Source organism: Lissotriton vulgaris, chromosome 6, assembly GCF_964263255.1.
Source record: "Lissotriton vulgaris chromosome 6, aLisVul1.2, whole genome shotgun sequence".
Classification (NCBI taxonomy): Eukaryota; Metazoa; Chordata; class Amphibia; order Caudata; family Salamandridae; genus Lissotriton; species Lissotriton vulgaris.
The window spans coordinates 1186636122-1186661924 of NC_141694.1; the positions used below are offsets into that span (position 1 = coordinate 1186636122).

General features: G+C 41.0%; 1 protein-coding gene across 4 annotated transcripts in view; it reads right to left on the reverse strand.

Annotated features, from left to right (window-relative positions):
* LOC147708614 (protein phosphatase EYA4) overlaps positions 1-20070 on the reverse strand; it is a 626113-nt gene extending 606043 nt beyond the window's left edge. For 3 of the 4 annotated variants that reach the window (XM_086927291.1, XM_086927288.1, XM_086927290.1), the window contains exon 1: positions 20014-20061. The gene's annotated coding sequence lies outside the window, so the exon portion shown is untranslated. Of the gene's footprint in view, positions 1-20013 lie in introns of all 4 variants that reach the window. The other variant, XM_086927287.1, reaches the window with a different exon arrangement.
* Between the last annotated feature and the right edge of the window lie 5733 nt (positions 20071-25803).

The following is a 25803-nucleotide window of genomic DNA, read 5'->3' on the forward strand; positions in this document are numbered from 1 at the left end:
GTAACCAAATTCAAAAGTGGCCTGTTGGCTTAAAAGCACCTCGCCCAATTTTTGCCACTTTGTCTTGATACCCATCCCTTGGTGAAGTTTAAGGATGAGTGCTGCACTTTTCATTATTTTTTGTTACATGTCACTTCAGATCTGAAACCAATGTGCCCAGCTGCAGCAGCAGTAAATAGAAGTCTCGCCTCCTGCGCAGGTTCCTCCCACACACAGTTATCGCCTCAGCCCCCAAAAAACGTATAATTTGTCACAAAGTAGTAATCCGTGTTATAGTGAAAGAAATAGACTCCAACCATGAATGAATGAAATTGTGTGCACTGTGTAAAAACTTCAATGTAAAATTTGACCAAACGACACTGTCGGTTGAAGCCTCAAATGCGGAGCTTAGAACAACAGGAAGAGAAATATCCAGGCAAAATGATATGATATATTTGAAAAAGAAAGTGTCAGTCCATTATATGATAAATAGCTGGGAGAATGATACATGGTATCCCTATTTGGATACACTACCTAATGCTGGATTAAGAGCCGAGGTGCTCCGATGGAGAATAGGGATTAACTGTTGGGTATCTCTGGGAAACAGAAAAGCAGAATTGGTACAACTGGATGGTAAATGCCGCTGTGGATTAGGTGCCAAGTGTGATAATCTGCATATCTTACTAGACTGTCAAAAATGGGTGTCACAGCGGAAACTGTTTTTGCGACCCTTGTTTTTAAAATATGGTATAACTGAGCGCCTCTTAGCAATTAACCTACTTACCGACATGCCAAATCTTTATATAGCAATCGCCATGGCAAAATATATGAAGGCGGTAAAAAGGACTTTGTTGGAACCAAATATGGTTGGATAGAAATTGGCATGAAGTAATAGTAGGTCACGCTCTAGAAAATTGTGTCTAGGGTGGAACGCTATCCCTAAATTAAAGCTTCACTGTATTGCTGACTACAATATTGGGTGTAGTGCTGTATGAAAATTTGTCTCTTTTAAAGTATTTGTGGATTTTTTTTACATGTTTTAAACTATTTATTGTAATATGTATTTTGTTTGGAGACCAATGGTCTAATAAACATACTTTTACTACTACTACTACTCCAACCAGCCCTTTTACCTCACAACGACTTTTTTTTAGAGAAACTTGACTGTCCAGTTTATCGCGACACGAATAGTAATACAGTAAAATAAGTAGTTTCATGCACCTGCCCGAGATTACCTCTAGGGTGCCCATAAAAAAAATGCAAACAGAAGGAACAATATTAGGGCAATATCGCCTCGAACACTGCACTCAAAGAGTTTGCGTACCTGGTGCGGACATCTGTTTATGTCCTGTGGAGATGACACGCCATACACCTGTTCTATGCCTGCTCTGACAGTGCAGAAGGCTAATGCGTTTGATTAAGAGGATGGATGAGGGTTGGTGTGTTTGCGCATGTGTCTTCAACAACAGCGCAAGCTAAACAAGTCTAGTGTACACCAAACAATATACACTGGCTGCTCTAATAAGATACTTGGTCAGTTAATGCACCTGCTGCAGGGCTGTGTGTATTCTGCAGGAACTACGACATCAAGCACGTCGGTCCCCTCTGATTACAGAAAAACCTCAACAAACTCAAATTATTTATTCCTTAAGGTGTTTTTCTTTCTTGATAAGTGGATATGGGGAAGGGGTGTCAGGACTGAGGTGACTGGATCAGGTCCCTTGGGCTTTTCAGTCTCCAGTCGCAAAGCAGAGTCTCCCAGAAACAGTTTATGCTAACTTGTATTCCTGCAATTTCTACAAAATGTGCAAAACCACCTGTGCAGGGGAGTGAGGGTAGTGCAGACACCATGAGACAGGGCCCTCCTCTGACCTCCGCCTTGTAGAAACCAAGGAAACCACCGTCCATCCACCGGAACAAACAGATTTCACAAGTCCAGGAAGATGGAATGACTTCTGTGTAGTGCATTTCATTCGAGGTGCACCAGGATTGAAACGTGTACACACCTTTAACCCCTTCGATGCTGATGACGAGCTCAGCTCGTCATCCGCCACGGGGGCGTGTGCGGATGACGAGCTGAGCTCGTCATCTAACGCAGCTTTTGAAAAAAAGCCGCACAGCGCGAAAATCACCGCCGCAGCGATGCGGTTAAAATTTATAGCTGCAGGGTGCAGGTGATGGAATTTTATAGGAGCAGAAAATAAGAACAGCAACACGGAGCGTAGGGAGAGAAGCATCCTAGGGAGACCATTGGAAAATAAGTGCACTATCATGGAGTGTTCCACTGGAAAGAAAAAAAAGAGATCCAGAATGGCAAGCACTTGTGGAAGAATAGAAGGAGTCAATCAGAGAGGTGGTAAAAAGGCTATGCATCATGGAAGGGACAGAAGCATGCCCGAGGTGCTAAAAAAATAAAGCCAGCGACCTGAATGCAAGCAAATGTGAATGAAAAAACAAAAGCCTATGGTAAGCAATGGGAGGAATGCATTCCTAGATCAGCTTCCCCAATATGCTTTTCGCACCCATTCAGTCCCACTGTCTGGTAGGCTTTGACCTAAAAACAGTGACCTGCCTACGCTTCATTGACAATTTATTTATTATAAGGCATGGCACCAAGAAAAAAAAAATTATACATTTTTTAAAATTGCTTAAACTAAGGTTTACATACATCATTAATGGTACAAGGAGCGATCTAAGACTGCAAAATGTACATATCGGAAAAGAAGATTCAAACTACACTCCACAATACAATAAAGACTACAAAGAGTCTACTCCAAACAGAGAGCCATCGCAAATAAGTTAAAATGGAGCATTCAAAAGAAATTGCTCCACTGAAAAAGAATTCATAAGAAACAAGAGGAGGGTAAATGGGAATGTAAAGATCCAAAGAGAGTTTTTGCAGCGGGGTTAACGAAAGCTAAGAACAAGAAAAGATGTATTAATGGAAACAGCAAATAGATGAACAAAAGTAAATGAAGGGAATCTTTCAGACACACTTGAACGTGACAGTAAATTATATGGAGATCAGTGGTAAACCAGGAAAAGTCCAAATATTTCAAATAAAAGGCCGAAATGACCATAAGATTGATCAGTGAGAAGCCACTGTGTCAACAACAGAAAGTGAGATCAAAAGACAAGTGTCTAGCATTGTAATTACTGTAAAGAGTCTGCTAATGTACAAACATACAAACACAAATATGAAGGCTGAGAGAGCACAATCCTTGAAATTTGAAAGACAATATATTGAAACAGACTCATGAGGTATATTTTGGAATATCATGTTACATGGGGAGCGCAAGTTACCTTTTAAAGAAAGGAATTTTTGAACATATCAGGACGATTAAAATGGAGATCAAATTTGGGCTGTGGCAAAGCATTATCAACGAGCATAAAAAATCAACTGCAAAACACTAAGGTTTGAGGGGGAAAAGATCAAATCCATAAAAAGGAAAAAGGAAACAAAGCAAGTAAACTTTGACACTAAGTTTCAAAACTAATTATTTTGATACAATGTTTCCCAACTGTTTGACAACAGATGAGGAAATGTGGCTTCATCTGGAATATAAATAAGTACCATAATGTTATGAAGTGTAAAACAGGGATATGTTCTAAACGAATAAACAGAAAATTAATATGAGGTTGAAAATAGGCAAATAAAATGGAAGGTAATGGAATAAGAAAGGTCCACTGGATGGCAATTAAAAAAAATCATAAAAAGAACTCCCCTGATAGTCAAACAATATAGTTAATATCTAGTTTAGTGATCATAGAGGGCAAAATGAGAACCTTTTTTTAAAAATTGGATTCATTGATGTTTTAGTCGTACATAGGTTTTATTTGGACTTTTAAGACAGGCATAGGTATGTCATGTTTAGTTTTCACTTAATTTCCTAGCTGTTTTTGAAATAAACACTACTTTGTAAATGTAGGAATTAAAATGAAATCACAAATCAATTAGTTTCAAATCCAACCAGTTAATAATTAGACAACCTCCATGCAATGCAAGAAACGCATTAGTGGGATGCACCAATCGAGCAGAAATGAATGAGTACAATGTTTTTATTACAGTTTTCCTAGCAAAACATATCTGTATCATGCTGGGAAAAGCACACAAAGTGATTTAAGAAGTAGGGCAAATGGGCAGTTAAAATTGACAAAAGAATGGTGAAGAGACACTGAAATTGTCAAAAGCTAATAAATTAAAGAGAAACAAACGCGAGATTGGTATGAGTGGATGAGCACAGAGAATAGAATGGGTGTCCCAGACTTTTGTCAAAAGTATGAGAAAGGCCACAGCTTCCACCCACCAACTCCTACCCCCCAGAAATAGTATGAAAACAACACATTAATCCATCACTCTTATAAGAAAATACTCTGCCTGACAGAAAGGTCAACTCAACGCACAGCTCCAAGAAAGCTACTGTTGGTAGGTACTAACCTTATATGAATGCTACTGACTGAACAGAAAAAAAGCAGTAGTATAAAGTACTGGACAGCAATGAAAGCTGAAAGCTCAGATTAAAGTACATAGGAAATGTCACATGGCAAGATGCAGGATATGGGACAGCCCTTTTCCTTCAAAAAGGTCCTATAAAACATAGCAGAAGACTTTGGCGTTGAACAAGACTGTTCAGATTATGTTTTACCATAATTGGATAGGCTACTCAAGACTTTTGATGGGTGAACATTAGGCAACAGAGCCACATGAACCAAGACGAAAGAAATATTCAATTCAATACATGTTTTGGAAAAGATCTGAAAAGACCCTCCACCAATTCACATTTCTGGATTTCAGAGGGAAGTTTGGGACTTGGCATAGGTTTATGAAAGTTCCACACTGGAAGAAGTGAACAAGGGGAGAGTGATTATCTTGAATCAGATATGTGGAAAAGACTCTCTAGCATAAAAGAATCTGCGGGTTACTGGGCATATTCCAATATGGTAGTTCAGCAACAGATTATATAATGCTGATATCTGTGTCTATCATTCATATTTTAGCTCAGTGGGTTAACTGGCAAACTACTGAACACTGCTTACTGGTCACAGGTTTCAGTGCTTGTGTATCTGAAAAAACACTCCTCCTTTCATGGCAGACACAGTATGTAGCACTGGATTGGGATTCAACTATTTAAAGCCCCAAGATGCAACAGTCTCCCTGATTACAAGAACACCAGAGGGGGGCTGTTAAAGCTGGCTTGGAATTTAATAACTGTGATTTAATAAGCACCTCTTGCATGTTCTGCCCTTCAAAATGGGGCCTAACATCAGATTTTGTTGCTTCCTGCACCAAAAATGTCAAGCCCGATATCTACTGAGCAGTTTCTGCACTCCTCCCCAAGCCTTTTAGAGGCCACAGGGACCCCATCCCGTGGGACTAGCGCCAGATCGCAGCATTAAAAAATGCCGGCCAGTGTTTTTTCATTTATTATTTTGACCCCAGGGGTGAGCCAGGCCCAGGGGTCAACACAGTAAAATATTTAAGGGGGTTGTCAGTCGAGCCCCGCTCCCAGAGCCACCATTGAACCCAGGTAACCCCATCTGCCGGGCCAAAAAACAATTTAAGGTGAAGGGGGGTATGTGGCCCTCCTCCCCATGCCTCTATTAGGCCCTGGAGACACCATCCATCAGGGCCACATTCCTAAAAAACAAAAGAGAAGGGGACCCACACACCACCCTCTGTGTGCGGGTATCCACTCCAAGGACCCCATCTCCAGAGGGGCGATACTTCACAGTATCCTGAGGAGCCTACCCAGGACACTGTGGTTCCCTGCCGTGGAGAGTGCAGACATGCCCTGCCCACACTCTCCCGGACAGGCAACTTAACTTTTAATCTGCACGGTGGGAGCAGCAAAAGAAAATGCTTGTTTTCCCGCCCGGACAGAAACAAAGGAAGGTCGCTGGCAAGAGAGGCAGATGAGGCCACAAGGGTCTTGGAGCTCCACCCATGTCTCCCAACGACCCCAAAATTGTGGGTGCCCCGAGTGGACACCCAACAGCCAATTTAAGAAGGCCAGCTCCTGCAGGAGGAGCCAGGTAGGGCTGCATGAGCCCTGGGACTCCCTGAAGCCCCCAACTAAAAATAGAGGTGTGGGTGCCCCGGATGGGCAGCCACTTAGGAAAAATGTGCCAGCTGGGGAGCCAGCTGAGGCCGCGGGAGCCCTTGGACTCCCCCACAGCCACCAAATATAATAAAAGATGTGACCACTGAGTCGGCCCTGCGGCCAACCTCATGCCACACATGGCCAGAAGATTTACGTATGGTATTAAAATATTACTTTATATTAAAGTTACATAATAGTTAGGAATTGTAACTAAATCTTACTTTACATTTAAAAAAATCTTTGAAATTCACTGGGAAAAAACAAAGGTTAAAGTAATGTTATGGTTACGTGAAAACTTCAGTGACTAATTTGTGTTTTTAATGAAGAAAACCACTGATATTCGCCAGATATAGTTATTTCAACTTTCACTTCTGCCCTAAAATAACTATAACTTGTGCCCTTGCCATGCACTGCTAATTACCCCACATATTAAATCACTCATGACATGATCTGTATCACTGATAACTTCACTGCAATATCTGAAGTGACATAACTGAGGACAAGACTATGTATGGAGGGTGCAGGGTTAGTTAAAATGGGTAAATTTAATGTAAGTGTTTCTGAAGATGGTGTAGGTGCATTCCAGGGTCTTTTCCCATTCATTCAAAGGCCACATTTTTACCCACTTTCTATGACATATGACTTAATTGATACAGAACCTTCTTTGAATAGGTGTGACAGACTCTTGAATTTTCAACAGCAGGTCACCATTACCCATGAAAAAAACCTTAGTGAGCCAGGCCCATAGTTTTCAAATAACCCACCAATCACAAAGAATCGCCGCTGTTCAAACTGTAAGAAAGACTAAAGTTAACGTCACAATATGAGAGCCAAAGGACTAGAAGGAAGAAGTTGTTCTTACACTTACACCAAAGATCTTCTTTGGTCTCTAAAGTCCTTTGGCTTCCGCCTGAGTGATTTCAGCCGCTGGTGAGTTTTGGGACAGAAAGACAACACGGCTGCTAATGTCAGTACCACACAGCACAACCAAGAACAGATTGCAACAACAGTTTCCAACGAAAAAACAAATATGTACAAAGTTATCCATTTTACAGTACAATTTTAGAATGCATTGCAAACAATCAATCGGCTTTACATGCTTATCCAAAGGTAATCCGGCAAAAACTGCAATGCATCAGTTTTCTTCAATACCACGGGACATCATTGCACACAAGATAGAAACAATGTTTGCACGGCAGGCAGACGTTCATGCCAAAGAAGAACCAGTGATGTTCTCCTACAATGTAATATCATTATTTCTGTGCTACTAAGAACATACAATATAAACAGTACTAAGGTTACTTATATGCCATACAGCTAGCCCCATAAGCAAGAGGAGTTTCAACACATAATGATAAAATATGGAAGGTGTTCTCCCCAGGGTTAGTCCAAATTGAATTAATATCCTTGTGTTTGTCATAACTGTGAAGGAACTGCACCCCTTCTTCAGTCTAACAATTTAATATCCAGGCTAACTATTGGGGAATAACCCATTTAAGAACTACCCTATAAAATGCAGGTCCTGGTATTTTCCCATAAAAACAACAATAATTTATAGAAGTTGGTTAGGTATAAGTTTGAAGATTCAAATCTTAACATCATCAATGAGTTCTACAGGGGAAAGTTCAGGACGTCTCTTCCAAACTGGGAACCTGAGTGGTATGAACTACTGTTTTGGAACCGAAATGCAGCTGCAAAACATTCGTACTTTACAACCATCTCAAAGTTGCCTAAATACTGTTCTACTCTAAAGACAACAGTGAGTAATGGTTTGCAGTCACAATGCATATTACTGAGACATAAACCGCACTTATGCTACATTCCTTTACTTTTGAGCTCAAATATGGTAGTCGAGTAATAGAACTCCTGGATCAGCCCAGTGTATGAACCAACAGCCGTGAATTGGACCTTTAGGTGTTAGTCACACATATCAAAGTGTATCAAACAGTGTGTCACCCTCATTGCACCTTTCAATTGTTGAACATCCTTGTTCGGTGTCTATTAATGCCGAAAGTGCTTGTGCGTTTCACAGTTTCATTTCCAAGTTGTTATGCTTAGTATCTGCAAGATAACAAACATAATTGCATCTGACAAAGAAGCAGGTACAGTACCAGTTTGTTACTTAATATACAGAGAGGACCTAGTATGATTCCAGTTCTGTTAAAACAAAGATGCCTTTTACACTAAATAATAGTGCAAGAAACAAAAGTACCAGGAACAACAGCCGCTCGCACTCTGTTGTACCACAAAATTACCCAAATTACATGAATTACACCGGAATAATTACAATTTTGCCCAGGCTTAGTGCACACAAACACAATACACACCTGCACACCAGGTGTGTATCGTTTCTGCCTCTCCTCAAATCCCATAGTTGAGACTTTCTCTAAAAAAGCCAAGTAAAAGAAACAAGACAAAAAGCTCCAGGCCCCCTACTAAAGTATGCTTTGTTCCAGTATCCTTCATGTCTGTTCATGGGATTGGCTCTTCATATATGCAGCGCCTGAAATTGCATGTAATGCTCAACGCCTAATAGTTATCAGGGAGTCTAGGGAGGCGGATAGTGAGGGTGCCACGATTTTTGCAGTAGACATAGAAAAGGTATTTGATAGCCTGGAATGGCAATACCTTTACGAAGTACAGGCCTGGATGGGTAAAGATGAATGCTTCCTAACATAGACTAGGCTACTATATGCCCGACCTATGGCGAGGGTGCGCACAGAGAGGAACATCTCGGTGGGTTGCCCGGTGGAACGGGGACACAGCAGGGATGGCCTCTGTCCCCCTGCTCTTCGCCATTGCTATGGAACCACTGGCAGCTTCGGCTAGATCTGGTAGATACTACTGAAGCTTAAGCATTGGGGCGACAATCAGCATATAGTGCTCTATGCAGATGACTTACTCATCTTCCTACGCAATTCGGGGGAGGAACAAAGAGGGGCTAAATCCCTATCAGATGAATTTGGATTATTGTCTGGGTGAAGGTGAACTGGCAAAAGTCCAGGCTTTTCCCTAGAGATAAGAGTACTACCCTCCCCCACCCCCCCAAGCAGATGACCCAGCTCCAATGGGAGCACCACTGTTTACCCATGACCATGAGGACGTACTCGAAGGGAACATAGGTAGGGCTATTAGAGCTCTGAGAGACTCCGTCAACTACTGGAAATCTCTCCCGCTCTCAGTGGCGGGTAGAAGATCACTGCCGAAGATGGAGGCCTTGTCTCGACTCATATTTCTTTGTCACTCTTCCAGTGTGGGTCCCGAGGGAATGTTTAAAGAGTTGGATTTGTTACTAATTGAATTTCTCTGGTGGCAGGACAGATGATGGGTTGCATTGGCAACGATGCAGTATGTAACAAATAGGGGAGGGCTGGCAACCCCAAACTTTGAGGTATATTATACTCTGCCCAATTGCAGTGGTTGATTCAGGGAATGGCACAAGACCGAAATCCCGATCGAACACCAGGCCCCTTTGTCCCATCACTTGCTGATCTACATAGGGTGTTCCACCGCGTGAAGAGATCGCCTACAAATGACCCATAGGAACTAAGAGTAATAACATAATGCTGGCAGAGAGAACTTCAGAAAATAAATACTAAAATTCCTTACTCCCCTGAATTGCCCTTAGACTTCCTAAGAGTGCTACCACATGGACGTAATGAGAGGGATATTTATACGTGGATAGAGGCAGGAGTGACGAAGATATGTGACCTCTTTAAAGATTCAATATTGCTCCCATTTGAGGAGCTTTGTGTTGAATTGACCTCCTGCAAGGACATTTCTTATTGCACAGAGCACTCACAACAGCACTTGGAAAACACTGGAAAATACGGTCCACTGAACCTCCCATATCTCAATGCTGTCAGTACATAGCCCTCGCAGATGGCACGATTAAAACAATGTTCTGCCTGTATCGAGCGTTGCAGGCAGACCTGCAGCAACCACTAGAGGGCTATGCTTCAAGTGGGAGACTGACTTCGGTGTTCCTATCCCGATTAAATGCATGGACTCCATCCTAGACAGAATACCGAGGGTCTCGCGCAACTCGATCTACACAGGTCATATCTCACCCCAGACAGAGTGAACAGATACTTTCCTGCAGAAGACGCAGCTTGCCCACGATGTGGGGAGAAGGGAGCTAAATGCACACATTCTGGTCTTGCCCCATTTTATAGACATACTGGGATGAGTTCATCCACACACATGGGGAGGTTCTTGATCAAGAGATACCCCGTCACCCTGGACACTGCTTATTGGGATGGTTCCCCCACACTACCAAAACAAAAATTACCAGTAGATTTCAAGACCTAGCGCTTGTATTAGCCGAACACGAGATGACAAGAAATTGGAAGTCTCAGGGCGCCCTTGGATCCCGACATGGTGAAAAGAACTGATTAAATGGGTGGGCTGCGAGGGAAGGACAATACTGCGAGACGCACAACGAGGCACAGGAAACATTGATGTGGCCAGAGCATGGGGTGTATTGGTGGTTAATGTACCCAACCCGGAGACTGCTACATCTCGGGGGTTCTCCCTCTGGGCCACCCTGAGCTACATAGACTAGTGTCACCCCGCACTCACAATTGAGCATGCAGCTCCTATCACACTAGCCTATACGTGAGCCCTTTGTCTCGAGGCTCAGTACATGTAATTCTCTTACATTATTAGAGGGTGGATTCCTAGGACAAATATCAGATATCATCAGTTTAATGCGCAGCATTGACCCAGGGGAAGGGGGAGAGGGTTTGAGGGAGGAGGGAAATTAATGTGTGGTTTGTTAATGTCTGACAGATGAATAACAACTGTACAGCATCTGTAAAAAAAAAATGACTTCCCTGTATTTAGATTGTTTTCTTTGCCACATATTCATAGTGAGCCAGCGTATTAATAAAAAGAAAATGCTTACTGCAGCTCACATGTCGTGATCTAACCAGGACATACCAGAATTCACATGTTTCATTCCATAGGGCAATTCGTTGTTACACAATGGGGCACGATACTGCTAATATAGTAGGGTTGAATAGGTTTCCCATGAGAACCTTCGTAGATGTAACTTTTTGTAATAACTTCATGTTACCATGTAAGTTTACCGTGGGAATCGAGGAAGAAGATGACAGAACATCAGAAGATCTTCCTCCATTGGATGCTGATGACATATTCACCTGTTATTCCAATGTTTAGTGGCCTTTCTATATAGTTTGTGATACTGGCTAGAGAGTCACCACATACCCCTTAGCACTTAGTTGTGCTAGCTCGAATTACCAAAAGCTATTGCTAACAGGGATTTTCTTTGACTTCTCCTTACTCAGGTTGAGGAGACTTTGTCTTTATGCTAATCATAGCTACTGGTCTGATTTCCCTCACCCTCTTGCTCATTTACACCTTTGCTACTGCAACTGTCCGGAGTAATTGGCTGAGTACAGAAAATCATACACAATTACCACAGGTAAAGAGGTGAGGAAAAAGAAGTTCATCAATTGCAATAGTGATCATGTGATCTATGTACTATTATTAAGAACTATTTTCCCTGTGAAGAAGAGGATCCTTGACCACCTGCTTGCAGTTAGGACCAAGGACCCAAGCTATCCCGTTGAACATCACCAGGACCAACAGCACTCCTTGGACACTCATGAGATGTCCTTTTATGGAATTGACAGGGTGGTGTTAAACAAAAGAGGCAGTGACAGAGAATGCACTCTGATGAGGTAGGAGTCTGAATACATCATCTTACCGAACAATTGATACCCCGGAGGCCTTTACAAGGGCAAAGAGATGCATGTATACATAGGTTGAGCGTTTGAATAGGATGTTTTCTTTCTGCCTCTCTGTCTCTCTCTGGAGCTACTTCGAGGTGTACACAGAGTTGACCACAGGAGACTTTCCTTTCTCTTCTATCGTCCCTTTGCTTTTCTCTTTGTTTATTGCTTTCTTATTGGCCCTTGCCTCTTGCCAGCTATTTCCGTACACCTGTTTGAATATGGCGGCTGCCAATTCCAACATTCTTTCTATTTCTATGAAAGTCATTATTCATTTCTCAGTGAGGCTAGATCGAAAAAGCATTTATGTTTTAGTGAACGGGTTTCTGTAATGTTTGTTAATGTATGGGTCACTCAGGGATGCGCATGTGTTTACTTAGGGCGTTGGTTGCTTAGCTTGACTCTGTGGTAATTGTTAAGCTTCTTGTTAGTAACCACTTAGCTGATTATTAATTTATATTTATAAGATGGGACAGTACAACAACGAAGATGCTGGTCATTTTGTGTTGTTTCTTATTAAAACTGCCACTAGTCATTAAACATGTTATAAATGTGACATTCATAATATCTCTTTTCATATCTTGTGTGTACCCTTTAACAATCTGTCTCTTTGTGTGAGCGAGAAATTGTGCATTTATTCATTTGTCCGCCACTTGGCGTTGACCATAATATGAACAGTATTGCCACTGCAGCACTGTATGGACAGAGACATACACAATGTTAGCTTGCTGTGTCCTTAACCTATGTTAATCTGCTGATTGGCCTTGTATATATTACATTTGGTTTTGCTTTTGTGTTGTACTTGTACTAAGATGCCCCGCTGCGTACCAAATGGAATGTATTAATTTTTAATCTACGTTTATTTTGAAATGTGTAACATGCAGAAGTCTTCCCACTTCGAACTTGAGAGCATTAAGCACTGTTCGAGCAGTCTTTTCACTGTTTTTGTTAAAGTTTTAAGTTCATATGTTTTTATGGGTGATAGTGCACTATTCACTCGTTAGTGTGGCTTTGACAATGGCTAGAAGGTCGAAAAGTGTCAGCCTAGCGATTAAACTACTACAGTAATTGACATCCTGGAGTGCCCGCTCTTTCTTTGACCTATGGCGTCAGAGGTTCTTATTTATGTAGAGCGGGTCGGGCTCCCACTGCCGAGCACTGCCCCTCTGCAGTGGGCGTGATCAAGTATCAAACAGTAAGTAGTGAATCTAATGTCTCTACAAATGCAAAAAAAAAAGTTGACAATGGCAAACTTACTCCCAAAAAAATGCACTTTGATTATCATTGACACTGAACCAGCTCACCAAGTAAAGACAAAGCGAAAAGGACTCTGTTCTTGTTTCAGTCAACTTGTTGTCAAAGACTCTCCGCTTAAATGGTTGAACAGGGAACAGTCGCTGCTTTGTAACTACTTGATGAAAACAGGCAATGTGACCCAGTGTACTAGTCCTCAACCTCATAAAGTGTCAAAATCTACATACAGTCACACCAAAAAGAACAAAAAAACTCACACCACTGCCACACATTCCCATCCTAAAATATAATTCAAGAAAAAACAGAACTAGTGCCTCAGTAACAAGGTTAGCATAAAAGCTAGTCTGGTAAAAATTGAGCCTGTGGTCTCCTACATCAAGCTAACTGAGCAAATCAGAAGAGCAAGAGAGCAGGAACTAACCAGACTAATGGGGTCCAAAGAGATTGTCTATTAAGAACAGGGGCTCCCACAGATTTAAAATTATGAGGTTTAAACCTGCAGTGAGCAATTGCCAAGATAAAATATGACACAACAAAGGGCCACTCTATGTTCCTTTCGGATTTGTGATGGGCAGGAGTTACTATGAGTGACAGAGGCGTTTATTGCTTCCATCAGTTTTGAAAAAACTACTCTCAGAGAGTAGAACAATTATTTCAAAAGGGACCAACCTACGTATACAATATGGGCCAAAGATGGTAAACCTGATAGAGAAGACAGCTTTTTTACATGTCTTCATCCCTGTTTTATTTCAAGAAAAGTGTATCCATTGTAGTCCAGGATGTTCAGTGACCACAATTATTAAGGTAATTGTCTGAATGGCTTTACTTGAATAGAAGCATGGTGAGAGAATGCCCATTACAAAGATGTCTGCATTTTTCCATCTCAAAACAAATCTGACAGGGGACACTGTGGCTGGTAGTAGACATCTAAAGTATTCTTTAAAGAAGTCCAACCAGTTGAGGAGACACACATCAGGAGAAAAGGGACAGCCAGTTGCCTTCACTAAATAAAAACAACAGGTGCAGTTGCAGCCAATCAGACTGATGCAAGGCATGTGGTAAAATATGTGATTCGATCAGACCCATCAATCGAGCTGCACTCCTACAGCCACAGGTCGGAGCTATTCCCTCTTTCAAGCAGAATGACAGGTTATTTACAAATGGTGATCTGTCTCCACAGCTTTAGTGTATTCAAGCCCCCAAAGGTGCCTCACTGCATCTATTTTGAGTGTCTCAACATGTACAGCTCCAACGCCCAGTGTGCACTATGCTTTGGACTGCAAGGGCCTTGTCCATCCATGATAACTTTCCTTGGCCCAGTCTTAAGATCCTGTGTAAAGGTGTTTGCCTTGTTGCTTCATATGCTAGTAAGTAGAACTAATTGTATGGGTGTTATTTTGAGCATGTGTCCCTCTCTTCTAAATAACCAGCTGGGGTTTTGGCCTAGTAACAACCGTTTTGTACTATGCTTACAAAATACCTACTTGTGGTCAGGTCTGTAGTACAGAGGGTTGTAAAATGGGTATGAACTGGTGGATGAGTAGAGAAGTTGATTAATGAAAGTAGTAAATGCCCAAGGAAATAGGAGACAAGTAGTCTACATGGGTGTGGTTGAATTGTACATGTTATGTAATTTAAAAAGAGGGTGGTATGATAAGATAAGGGCCTAGTTACAAATGTGTTTGAGAATGTAAAAACGTACTCCTATAGTACTCTTAAATGAATTTGTGAGTAGGTCCTGAAACAGCCAACTATCAATTCGTAAAAGTACAGAAGTCCGTTCTATTTGTATTAACTGCAAATTAATATCCCCGTTTTATATATTTTGGGGCTGATTCAAAATGAATAGGACATGTTACAGTGCACGAGTTACAACTCGTGTCATTACAACGAATTTTGTACAACGTGAAGTCTATAACAAAACACATGTCGTTACAATGCATGTCATTACAATGCATAATCCATTACAACGCAATTACTATTCTAACTCTGCTGGGGTGTTACTTTGTGGAATGGGTTGTAATGGATTTTGCGATATAATGAAATGCGTTGTAATTGATTTTGTGCCGTAAAAAAATTGTTGTAATGACATGCGATGTAACGTGTGCGTTGTAAATGATGTTTCCCATTCAAAATGGCAGGTAAGAGTATTTAAAAGAGAATTACAGGGGTAAATTTTAACGTACTCCAAAATGCATTTGTGAATAGGCCTTGTGTTATGTTTAAAATGTAGATATGCTTGTAAATATGACTTATTGAAGACTTAGATGCTTTTTTATGTAATTGTTTATTTGCAGCAGTCTTTCTCAGTCTGAGACTTCCAACATACCTGCTTTCTCACACTGGGGTTCAAACCTATTAAGGAAGGCGAATAGCAGAAATGAAAGCAAGGCAGTTCTTCTAGCCCACATCCACTGGCTCACCAACAGATTATCAAAGTCCTTCGTCTCACACAGGGGTACTTAAAGAATCACCTCTCCACAATGAAATATAATGATACTCTTCATGTCCCACTAACCGCTGTGCAAACCAATACCATATAAGGATCCGAAGAATACACTACACTGCACCACCATAACTGGTGCACAAAATCATAGCAGAGGAAAAAAGGTGCTTGCTTTAACATTCGTCTCACTACTTGACCTATGAAGCGCAATTGTTTAAATGCTGTAGATCAGACACAACTTCCCCTCGAAGCAGCAGCAAAACTGCAGATATTATTATGGAAAGCGTTTCAAGTCAACATTGATGACCTGATCATGTAATGTGTGGTTCATAGTGAGTGTCTACTGTCATTCCACAAGCAGGTAAAAGATGCATTTTTTCTAAATCTTCATTCCAGGTGTAGGCAAAAGTTGACTTTGGTAATATAAAACTAAGTGTCATGTGGTTTTCTGTGATGGAGCAAAGACCTCTTCTATAATGAAACGAGAAAGAAAAAGACCAGTACACTCAAGTCAACTTGAAACTTAGGTGCACACAACAACTTTAAAGTGATATCCTCCCAGGCAATACTTTTCTTCACTCTGGGATTAAACAGTGTAGAACGAAACATAATAGACGTTTGTAATCTCCACAAGAGGCGGTGGGGGCAAACAGACTAATTATTTACAGCTCTCGAAATTACAGATGTGCTTTATAGATCAATATAAAAAACAAGCTTATAGAAGACGCTAAACGTAAATAAAAAAATTAACTTGGGCATATAATGCAATCACACCAAACATGTCATCCCACCCTGGTGTCTTTAATGATTGCTCTAATGTCTTCAGACGGAGCTAACTAATGTATTATATAGTTTTAAAATTGCTACTGAACGGTGGGTGACCACGACACATGAATTTATCAATATGTGCTGAGATTGTACTATGCCTGTGGAAGTCTCCATTAATAAGCCACAAACATTCAGGGAGAAAAAGTGTAACAGTAGGAAACTGAAATTGAATTGTTGCACAACCGTATAAAATATTTAAAGTAAGGCACGTAAAGAGAGATTCCTTCCAGAAAGGAAGAATTAACAGAAATTAAGGACTCCAGGGGCCAAGGAGTGTGTATATTTTTTAACCGTTTAATAAAAACGTTAAATTAACAGATACATATTTAGGGACTGACATGATTATGTCAAAAATGACTGTGCTCTTTTTGTGAAAGGCTCACTGGTTTGTGATGACAGCTATTAATCGGATCCACTTTGACAAAATAAATGTTTCAAGAAATGCTTCCTTTCGAAATTGGGCTTGTCTGAACCAAGTTCCAAATGAAAAAGTATTGATGTCCCATTACTGAATACGCTTTCATTATGTCATTATTAAAACTGACCTCTTTCCCCTTGATTGGTGCCAGAGAACACTAGAATACAGACAAGCAAGCAGCAATTATCGTGGAAACTGTTTTCTACTCTTCAGTAGGCGGCTTTTACATTTTTACACTGCTTCAACTGTAGATGTTGCTGGAAAAGGGAACTACATATGCCTAATCGGTTACTCAAGCAGCAAATTACTGTTGATGACTAGATTCAATTTAGAAGACTGGCCGAACCGTCCATTAATTGCATTAGTTGAACCTTCAACCACAGAATCATCTGTTAGTAGAACAGCAAAGCTATCTCTGTAGTCATGTGAAGCAAAAAAACGTTGCCTGTATGAATTGATTGCGTGTCTACAGTGTCACGCTTTAGAAACAGACTAGATATCTTAAATGATGCAGGATCTTCCAAAATGTGAATCTCAGGTTAAAACCTAAGAAAGGCCAATTCATCAACTCACCACTTGGCGACATATGAAATGGAGTCTCTTTGCAACATAGTCTTTTTGTTTACTAGATGTTAGCTCAAAAATGCCTGGTTAACATATTATTATGGATTTGCCTGTGATGATAGCACTGCTACTAATCCTTGGCGGTGTTGATATAGTGTCACACCAATCTACTTATTGTACTCTGTTAAAAATGTGTATACCACTGTCATTCACCCTAGCGGGACTACCTACAATACTTGGACACCTATTGTGTTGTTTTCTCACATCCAAGCTTGTAAGTTTTAAAAAACAAAATAAAACTATTTGGAACAAAAAGAAGAATGGCTGATTACCTGGCAGAGTTTATGATGCAACCACCCATAAAATGTCACTGTTTTGCATTCCTGATTTGAATAAACAAGCACCACTGGGCACCAATTTTTTCACTCTGATTTAATGTAAGGTAATGGAGAATGCGTCAAGTGGAACGCCACTTCTCAACATCTCCTTTACGCAAAAGCCACGCCACATTGGGATTTACCAAGTTCCGCTATAGATCTTACTATTGGTTGCAAAATGCATACAGAAGGAGCCCTTACTGACATGTGCATGTTACTGCTCCAACTGGAACTCAATAAAACAACAAAGTGAAGAGCGACTAATTTTTTTCAACACAGTAAAATATCCATTATTCAGTCACTTACGATTACAAACCCATGCACATTTGGGTTCATTATTAAACTACTATCACATACATAAAGGAGTATTTCTTTGAAGATAAAGTATAAGCTCAACGCATATTTTGAAATCTGCAAGTTATCAGCCATATACATTCTCAATAGTTAAATATATGCACAAAAAATAGCTGGGGTATAAGAATATTATGTTATTAGTCTGCAATGAAGCATATGGCTAGTAGACAGCCAAGCCAACGTTGCAAATCTATTTGGTAGTTTAAGATTCCGTGCAATCAAAAGCATTAGAGGTTGATGTCTGATAATACGTAGAACGTGCACAGCAAAAAACAAAAGTTCAAACTCTTCTATGGCCCTTCGTTTATTTAAGATATTCGAAAACGACTAACTTCGATCCCCAGCTCCCCTCCGCCAAATATTATTTCATGCTGCTTCAATTATGCTCGGCAGAGCTTCACTAATGTATATCCCTGACTTTTTGGCATGAAGGCCGGAGTAGGTGGGGATGTGTGAGCTGCCAAAACATTACTGTGTTGTACGAACTAAATACGTTTTCCTCTCGGATCAGTGTATTCACTGTTCCTGGCTTCCTTTCATATTCAACAAAGAGAATTCTTTTAAACACATCTTAACCCACAGCAACATTGTCTTAGCCTTATCCATAATGTGAATTGTGAAAATGGTAGGCAACAAAGAATAAATAGGTACAATTCTATAAAAGTACAGTATTAACGTAAATGCACACGAAGAGCACTCTAAATATTTCTTAAAATATGAAAATGTAAAGAATGGAATAACAAAAAAACTCAGTTTAACTATACATAGTTCATTTGATCTAGCCTGCAAATTTAGAGCGGAGAGTAAATGTTTTCAAAGCGAAAATATTGCTACTCACATGAGCTGGATGTACCTATCCTTATTCCGGCGACAACACCTCCGTATTTCTTGATGCAGCAATTTAAAATATTTACTACCAGACGGTACCTAATTTTAGGTTTTAAGTGCCTTAACAGCTCTATGAAATATGATCAGCAGCTGCAAAGTGGGACTCCGCAGCATGCACTGAAGCTCGGTCGCCAGCATGGTTTCGGAGGTGCAATCCCTCCCAAGCCCCACACTCACTGGCCTTCCAGTGAGGCACAAATAACGGGAATACAGCAACACACCGCAATCGAGTCACCCGACGTGCAAAAGCATTGGCAACAGTAATATTGAGAGCAGGGCACGGGCTTCGAACGTGTGATGCCCGTTCCGGCGGCTGGGTTAAGAGCCGAGGGACCGCTCCGTCCTGGTTTGGGGCCACCTCGCAGCAAGTGATCGCATTTCTCATTATTAGCATAACTAAAGATGAACGTGTGTCACGGCGGACTTCTGATCTACGCCGTCTCAGCTGCGGCACCTCTGCCTCCCCATGTAAACAAACGCTGGCAGCTCGCATGCACATCACATCTCACGTTCACGGCGTGCACGACTGTGTGATGTTGTGAATTTTTTATTTTTTTATTCAGCTGTAGCCGCGTCCTGACCAGGGTGCTTGAACCATCCTAGTCCCCCCGGTTGGAATCCTAAACAAAATAAATGCAAGGGTCGCTTTCTTGGCACGATCGCATGGGTTTGCCAACTTAGGGACTTATAGCGAATGTCCAAGGCGCTTACTGACCGCTCGTACAAAAGTTGGTCCATAATTTGCACAAAACTCATCTCAAACATTATGAACTTTAGAACATACAACATCTAATGAGGAAGACCCGTTATTTTTGTATACCACACGAGGACAAAGAGCAGAAGTTACCTGCTGGTCGTTACATGCACCGCAGGAACACACCAGAAACATGCTTTCGTTCTGGGACACAGGATCGCAAATAGGGTAATGGTCAGAAAAGCGTGGCTAAAATCTTGCCTAGGTTGAGTGCACCTAGCAACGTAAAATGTAATCTATGCTAAAACTCCCGCATCAAGCGGAGGGGGGAGGGTTCCCCAAAGTGGATCTTACCTCCCGCCTCCCGACAGAAGATCTTAAAAATCCGATTGCCTCAACTTTAGTTTCCAGAGTATCCGACTTCAACATATGGAGCAGCGAGAGGCAGTGGGAAAGCTACTTCGTAGTGATTGACAAGCTATGGTACGGCACGGGGAGGGGCTTAGGAGTTGGACCGCCTCACCTATCCTGCGATTGGTTAGTTGAAAGAAATATCCCGCCCCGGAAAAGACAGCCCTCAAGCAACCGCCCCTTATACTACTGCCCCGGAAGAGGCAAATCAATAGTCAGCCTCACGTGGATCTTCGCTCCAGGCAGCTCACGCTTGCTTTCTTAGTCCTTGTTGCCTCCCGGACAGGCTGAATTGTTAACGCTCCCGACTCTGTAGGTAGACGGACCAGAGCAGGCGTCAGACGCCGCACTCCTGGGACCTGCGAGGAGCAGTGAAAGAGCACAGGGTGGAAACAATGTCAACCGCTCGTTCTATGAGCTGTGCTTGCGGCGGTGCCAGTATTCCAGGCGGTGAATGGGAATGGGAAAGGGGTCGACGTATGCTTCAGACAGCCCGGATTTATAGGGAATCCCTATTTTTAAGCAAAAACGGGCTTTATTTTGTCCTTCTCCTGCCTGAAATTGCCTCTGCTTTAATACAAATCAACGGGGGACAAAACATAACCCCAATCCGACTGACAAATTGGGGACCTATCACAGTAACTGTCCTCTCGAAATCCCAGCCAGATAATTGAGGCTTCGTGTCTAAAACACTGATCTCTGTTTACCTGCAGGTTGCACATGCCAATTATGTTAGATAAAGTCTTAATTAAGGACCTTGTCTGTAATATCTTGTGCTATATAAGTAGTTGCTGGTTAACAGAGCCTAAAACTAATTGACCATGTATCATTTTCAAATGTGGCTGTTTTGCACTAAGGGATTCTCACCTGCTTCTCTTATCCATTGTGTTTGTGTTATAAATTCCTCGGTGAATTCAGTGATAACAAAGTGTCCCATATCACGCTCTTGCTATCTGTGCCTTGTTTGAGTTTGATGTATTAAATGATCTGAGTCTTCAATTCAGTTGGGTATTGTTTTTCGTATACTAGGAGCTTGGGAAAAGTCATATCCGAGTTGTAGGTAGTCTAGTTGGAATTTCTAAATCCAAGGGTAGGGGAGTATGGTCTGATACTCATGGCTGGTGGAAGATAATGTTGGACCAAGGTAATCACCCCTTTTTTGTTAAAAAAAAAAATAACCAGTCCTTGAATAGTCTAGGTGGAACAGGGAATAAACATATCACGCTTCATTGCCGGGATTATGCTCTCACCAAGCATCGTTAGATCCAATTGACATGCTAATGAGATTGTCTTCACTGATTGTTGTTTGTCATCTGAGAACGGAGCTCACGTTTGTGTGTCTAAGTTTGGAAATTGTATACAATTAAAATCACCTGGAGCTATTCTCCCCATGTTTATTCAAAAGAAGTGCCTGTAGTTCAGTAACGATTATGGAATCATTTTGATTACAAAATCTGTATTTAAAGTGATTGCATTGATTTTAAATTAGACTATTAGCCGCCTCCCTTGGGGTCTGTTATATTATGAATAATCTGTAATTAAGTTTAAGATTGTGGTACTTTTATTAGACGAGTTAATAGAACTGAATGAATACGTTTATTTGTGTAGATTAATTAAAATGGATACAATTATTCACAATAAATCACTGAAACACAAAACTAAAATCAGTTCAGGTCATATGAGCTCCAGTATGACAAAGAAGAGGATTATAAAATACTTCATTGAAAAAATAAATAAATATGGCTTTTAGAACATTGGTTCTGCAGCAGTGTCAGTAGACCTTTGTTGCCTAATGGCATTAAAGATCGTGTTGACAGATTTGTCAAAATGTGCCAAGTGCACGCTAACAGTGGTAGTTATGAAAATTCCAACATCTCATTGCAGGAGGAGATCACGATCAGCCTGATCACTGGCTTTAGTACAGTGGGATGTGCAGTTAAAAACTACAGAGAACAACGTAGTAAGTTGCTCTTCTAGACTCCAACAGTTTATTCAGAGTATTGTAAGTATGGAGCATGTTGAGAGCATGGTGCAGACCACCTCTTGTATGATCAAATATAATCAGATAGTTGGCGTATTGGATCATTGGAAGTCTTATGTAGCCAATCTTTGGTGGGATAAAGTTCGCCCTTGCAAGTGAGTAACCCATTTCTGTGGTGTAAAGATTAAACAACATGGTAAGCAGAACACATCCTTGCATTAGGCCCTGTGTATTCAAACTTTGTTTGATCACTGAGTTGTCTGTACTGATCTTGACGCAGACCCATGTGTCTGAGTACAATGAGATACTCGCTCTAAGCAGCCTGGCAGTTTTGCACCATACTGCTAGCTTGTCACAACGCTGATTGTGAACAATAAAGTCAAAACAGCAGCATAATCTACAAGACACTAGATGGCTGAAAAGGAAGAGAAGCGCTATAGGCCAGGTATGACAAGGCAATAATATTATTGATAGTGAAGCAATGCTAAACCAAAGGACGCAGACAGCTGACCCAGGTTTCGCACATCAACTTTGTCTGTTTCAAAATATTTAGTGGTGCAGCTACTCTCACCATCCGCTGCTGAGGATGTATGTCAGAGCAATAGTATAAAAGAGAAGAGAGGCGCACTCAATGAAGTCAGTGATACAAAAAGTCCATTAAATGTGTAGATCTTCTGTTTTTTTCTTAAATATATTCTTTATTTTCTTTCACATACAACGGCACAGCCAACGCGTTTCATTCCCATTCGTGCCTAGGGAATTTCATCAGGGCTGCAAGAAGATATTAACATACATAAGTATTTAGTTTATCTTATGTTTATATATACATATAAAATGGCACATGTCCAGGCTCGTTTACAAAAATGTTTTTACAAATAAATTAGCAAAGATTAAAAACGTGCCAATAGATCCAAACATATTGAACAGATTTCATTATCTGTCAAATGACAAATTTTAATATCTCCTTATGGATGCAAGTACACCCTCACTGGTACATTGCTACCACAAGGTCAGTTCAAGCCATAGTGCTTGGCGCTAAAGACAAACACCAAGCTGTGCCTATTGGAGAGAAAGGCACCTGAAAAAATATTATTAAAAACTAATTGTAACATGCGAAAAAGAAAGTGTGTGGTCAAAGTGACCATAGTCAAAGATTTAGAAATGAGAGTCAAGATGATGAGAGTCCCTTAAAGTGAAAAAGTGCCAAACTGTGGTGACCCAAAAGACCCTCAGATATCGCAAAGTGTGACAAGGAGATTCTAAGGCTCACCATATACTAAATAATCAAGTCGGTACGATAATCCTAGATGGGGTTGTTCCTAGGAAGCTGGTGTAGAAGAATGATCACAGTAGACCACAACGTATTCCTGAAGTAAAAAAATATGATAATAAAGATTATAGTTCGTGTCATCCCCATAAAGGAGCCAAATTTCCAATACAAATGTATAGACGGACAAGCTTGTCTATACGTCCCATTCTCATTAGGCAGAGTTATGTTCCAAAAGCACATGACCGCTATGGTGTTCCACTTGAAAGTGTGGTTCTGTATGGAGAGTGCAAGCAGATTATATAAGCAGCACTCCCGAACCCAAGGTATCTATTTAAAACCAAAGAAGAAGGGATAAGTCCTTCCCAAAGAGGGTGATGAGTTTAAACAATGTTTAGATGCCCACTGGATTGCCCATTCGAGTGATATGAGTTTAAAAGACACCCTCGTGACCAAAGGAGTTAACTTTAGTTAACTTTAGTTAACTCCTTTGGTCACGAGGGTGTCTTTTAAACTCATATCACTCGAATGGGCAATCCAGTGGGCATCTAAACATTGTTTAAACTCATCACCCTCTTTGGGAAGGACTATCGGCTTGGTTTACTGTCCTACACACTAACAGCACGATATCACACATGCATGTCATATTGCACACTATTCAGTGGGATTTAGTGTTAATTCTAACAGATCATGTACATAACGGTCCTTTTGCAACTGGAATACAACTGTTTTTTATTAACCTTGCAGTGCCTGAAATCGGACTGAGGTGCTTGACACTGTGTACAGAATTCGTTGCTACATTTGAAATTCCCCTGAAGAAGGGTCGAGTAGACCCGAAATGCATTGGGAAATGATTAGTTTTGTTTATTGTATTTTTTCATGGACAACAATTTGATTACTAAATTGATACTAGACCTATGTTATTTTCTGTTTGTAAATACTTTTGAAGTCATGAATTGAAACAATGCTTACTAAATAAGCCTTTAAACCTTGCAAACATATGTTGAATGAATTATTTTACAAATATTGGTTTGAATTTCACTAAAGAATTCTAATATTCTGAAACCTTAGGGACACGAAGCGAGAGCTCCCGGTTCAGACCTAGTTTACACTAGGCCTTTGTAGTGTAGTTCCTAGTTTCCCACTAGGCCCTGCGCATTGGAATAACATAAACAGTAGTATCGACGTGGAACTGCGGATATTCCAGGTCTCCACTGACTATGCTAAACTTAATTGGGTTGTGTTACCAACTAGCTCAGAGGTCACTGGAAACTTTCTTCTCTGCATAGGAAGTGATCAGCTTCCTTGGCACAGACAAGAAGGGATTCAGCTTTCCAACAACCGTGCAACATGACAACTTTGCTCCTCAGATCAAGAGTCAATCTCTAGGGTCGTGTGAAACAATAGACATAGATTTCACTCAGTCAGTCTAGTGCAGTTTACTTTCACAGTATGTAGAGAATAGAGAGACGGGCGTGTATCAATAAAGGTTAACATTTATTGAACAGTCTTTCTTCTCGTACAAGAGAAATGTATTGCCACAATTGCAATAATTGTTATTATAAAAAGTACGTACAGTAAGATAAGTATTGCGAAATAGAACTGTAAAAGCATTGATATGGTTTCTTAGCCATACAATGGTTTAAAAGTAATAAAACATATATACAGTCATATATACATTAGGCTAACATACTCAACTGGTGCTTCTAACTAAGCCTACCCCAGTGTGCCTGACCTAAGCCTAACACGTGAAAGGGGAGTAAGTAAGTAGCTTTAAGTTAAGTTGGTTTTGCCAAGGTTTGTTTCAAGAATTCTCGTCTAAGGGTTTAGTCAACACCATACCTCTGAATAGAATGATGGAGGATTGGTATCTCCTTCAGGGGTCTCTCTCTCGATATTCCAGTCACCCGCGAGGGTAAACCGGAAGCGCCGGGACTGGATTTCTCTGCACGAGAAATGCAGCGGCTTTCTTCAGCGCATCGAGGAAGGAGGGGTGACAGCGTCCGCGGGCAGCTGGAATCTGCTGGATGTCTTCGCAGAGGACGGCTGCTCAGCTCCTTAAGCGTACTGCACCATAGGTCGTGCTTTAGCGGCGATAATGGTAATCGGCAGCTTCACCACCACAGGATAGCAGGCTGCAGCGACAGAGTGCTAGATTTACCAACACAGGGTCATGCAGGCAGCTGGCATCAGCAACAGGCAACGAACTCGCATTGCTTAAGGCAACGTTGGTAATATTTATACCTGACAGGTGCCGGGTTTGACGCAAGTTTGCTGGACATAAGACGTCAATTAAAGATGTCACTAGGAAGTGACAGTTATCAGTTTCTCATTAGAGTTCCATTACTAATCAAAACATAGCAAGCGGGGATTTCCAGGTTTGCTAAGTTTTTATCTTGTTGAAGAACTCGGAGTGTTATCTAGGAATATCAGATAGTGACTGCTGCTCTGTCATTGCACTAATTGGTCGCAAAGGAAGTAGCAG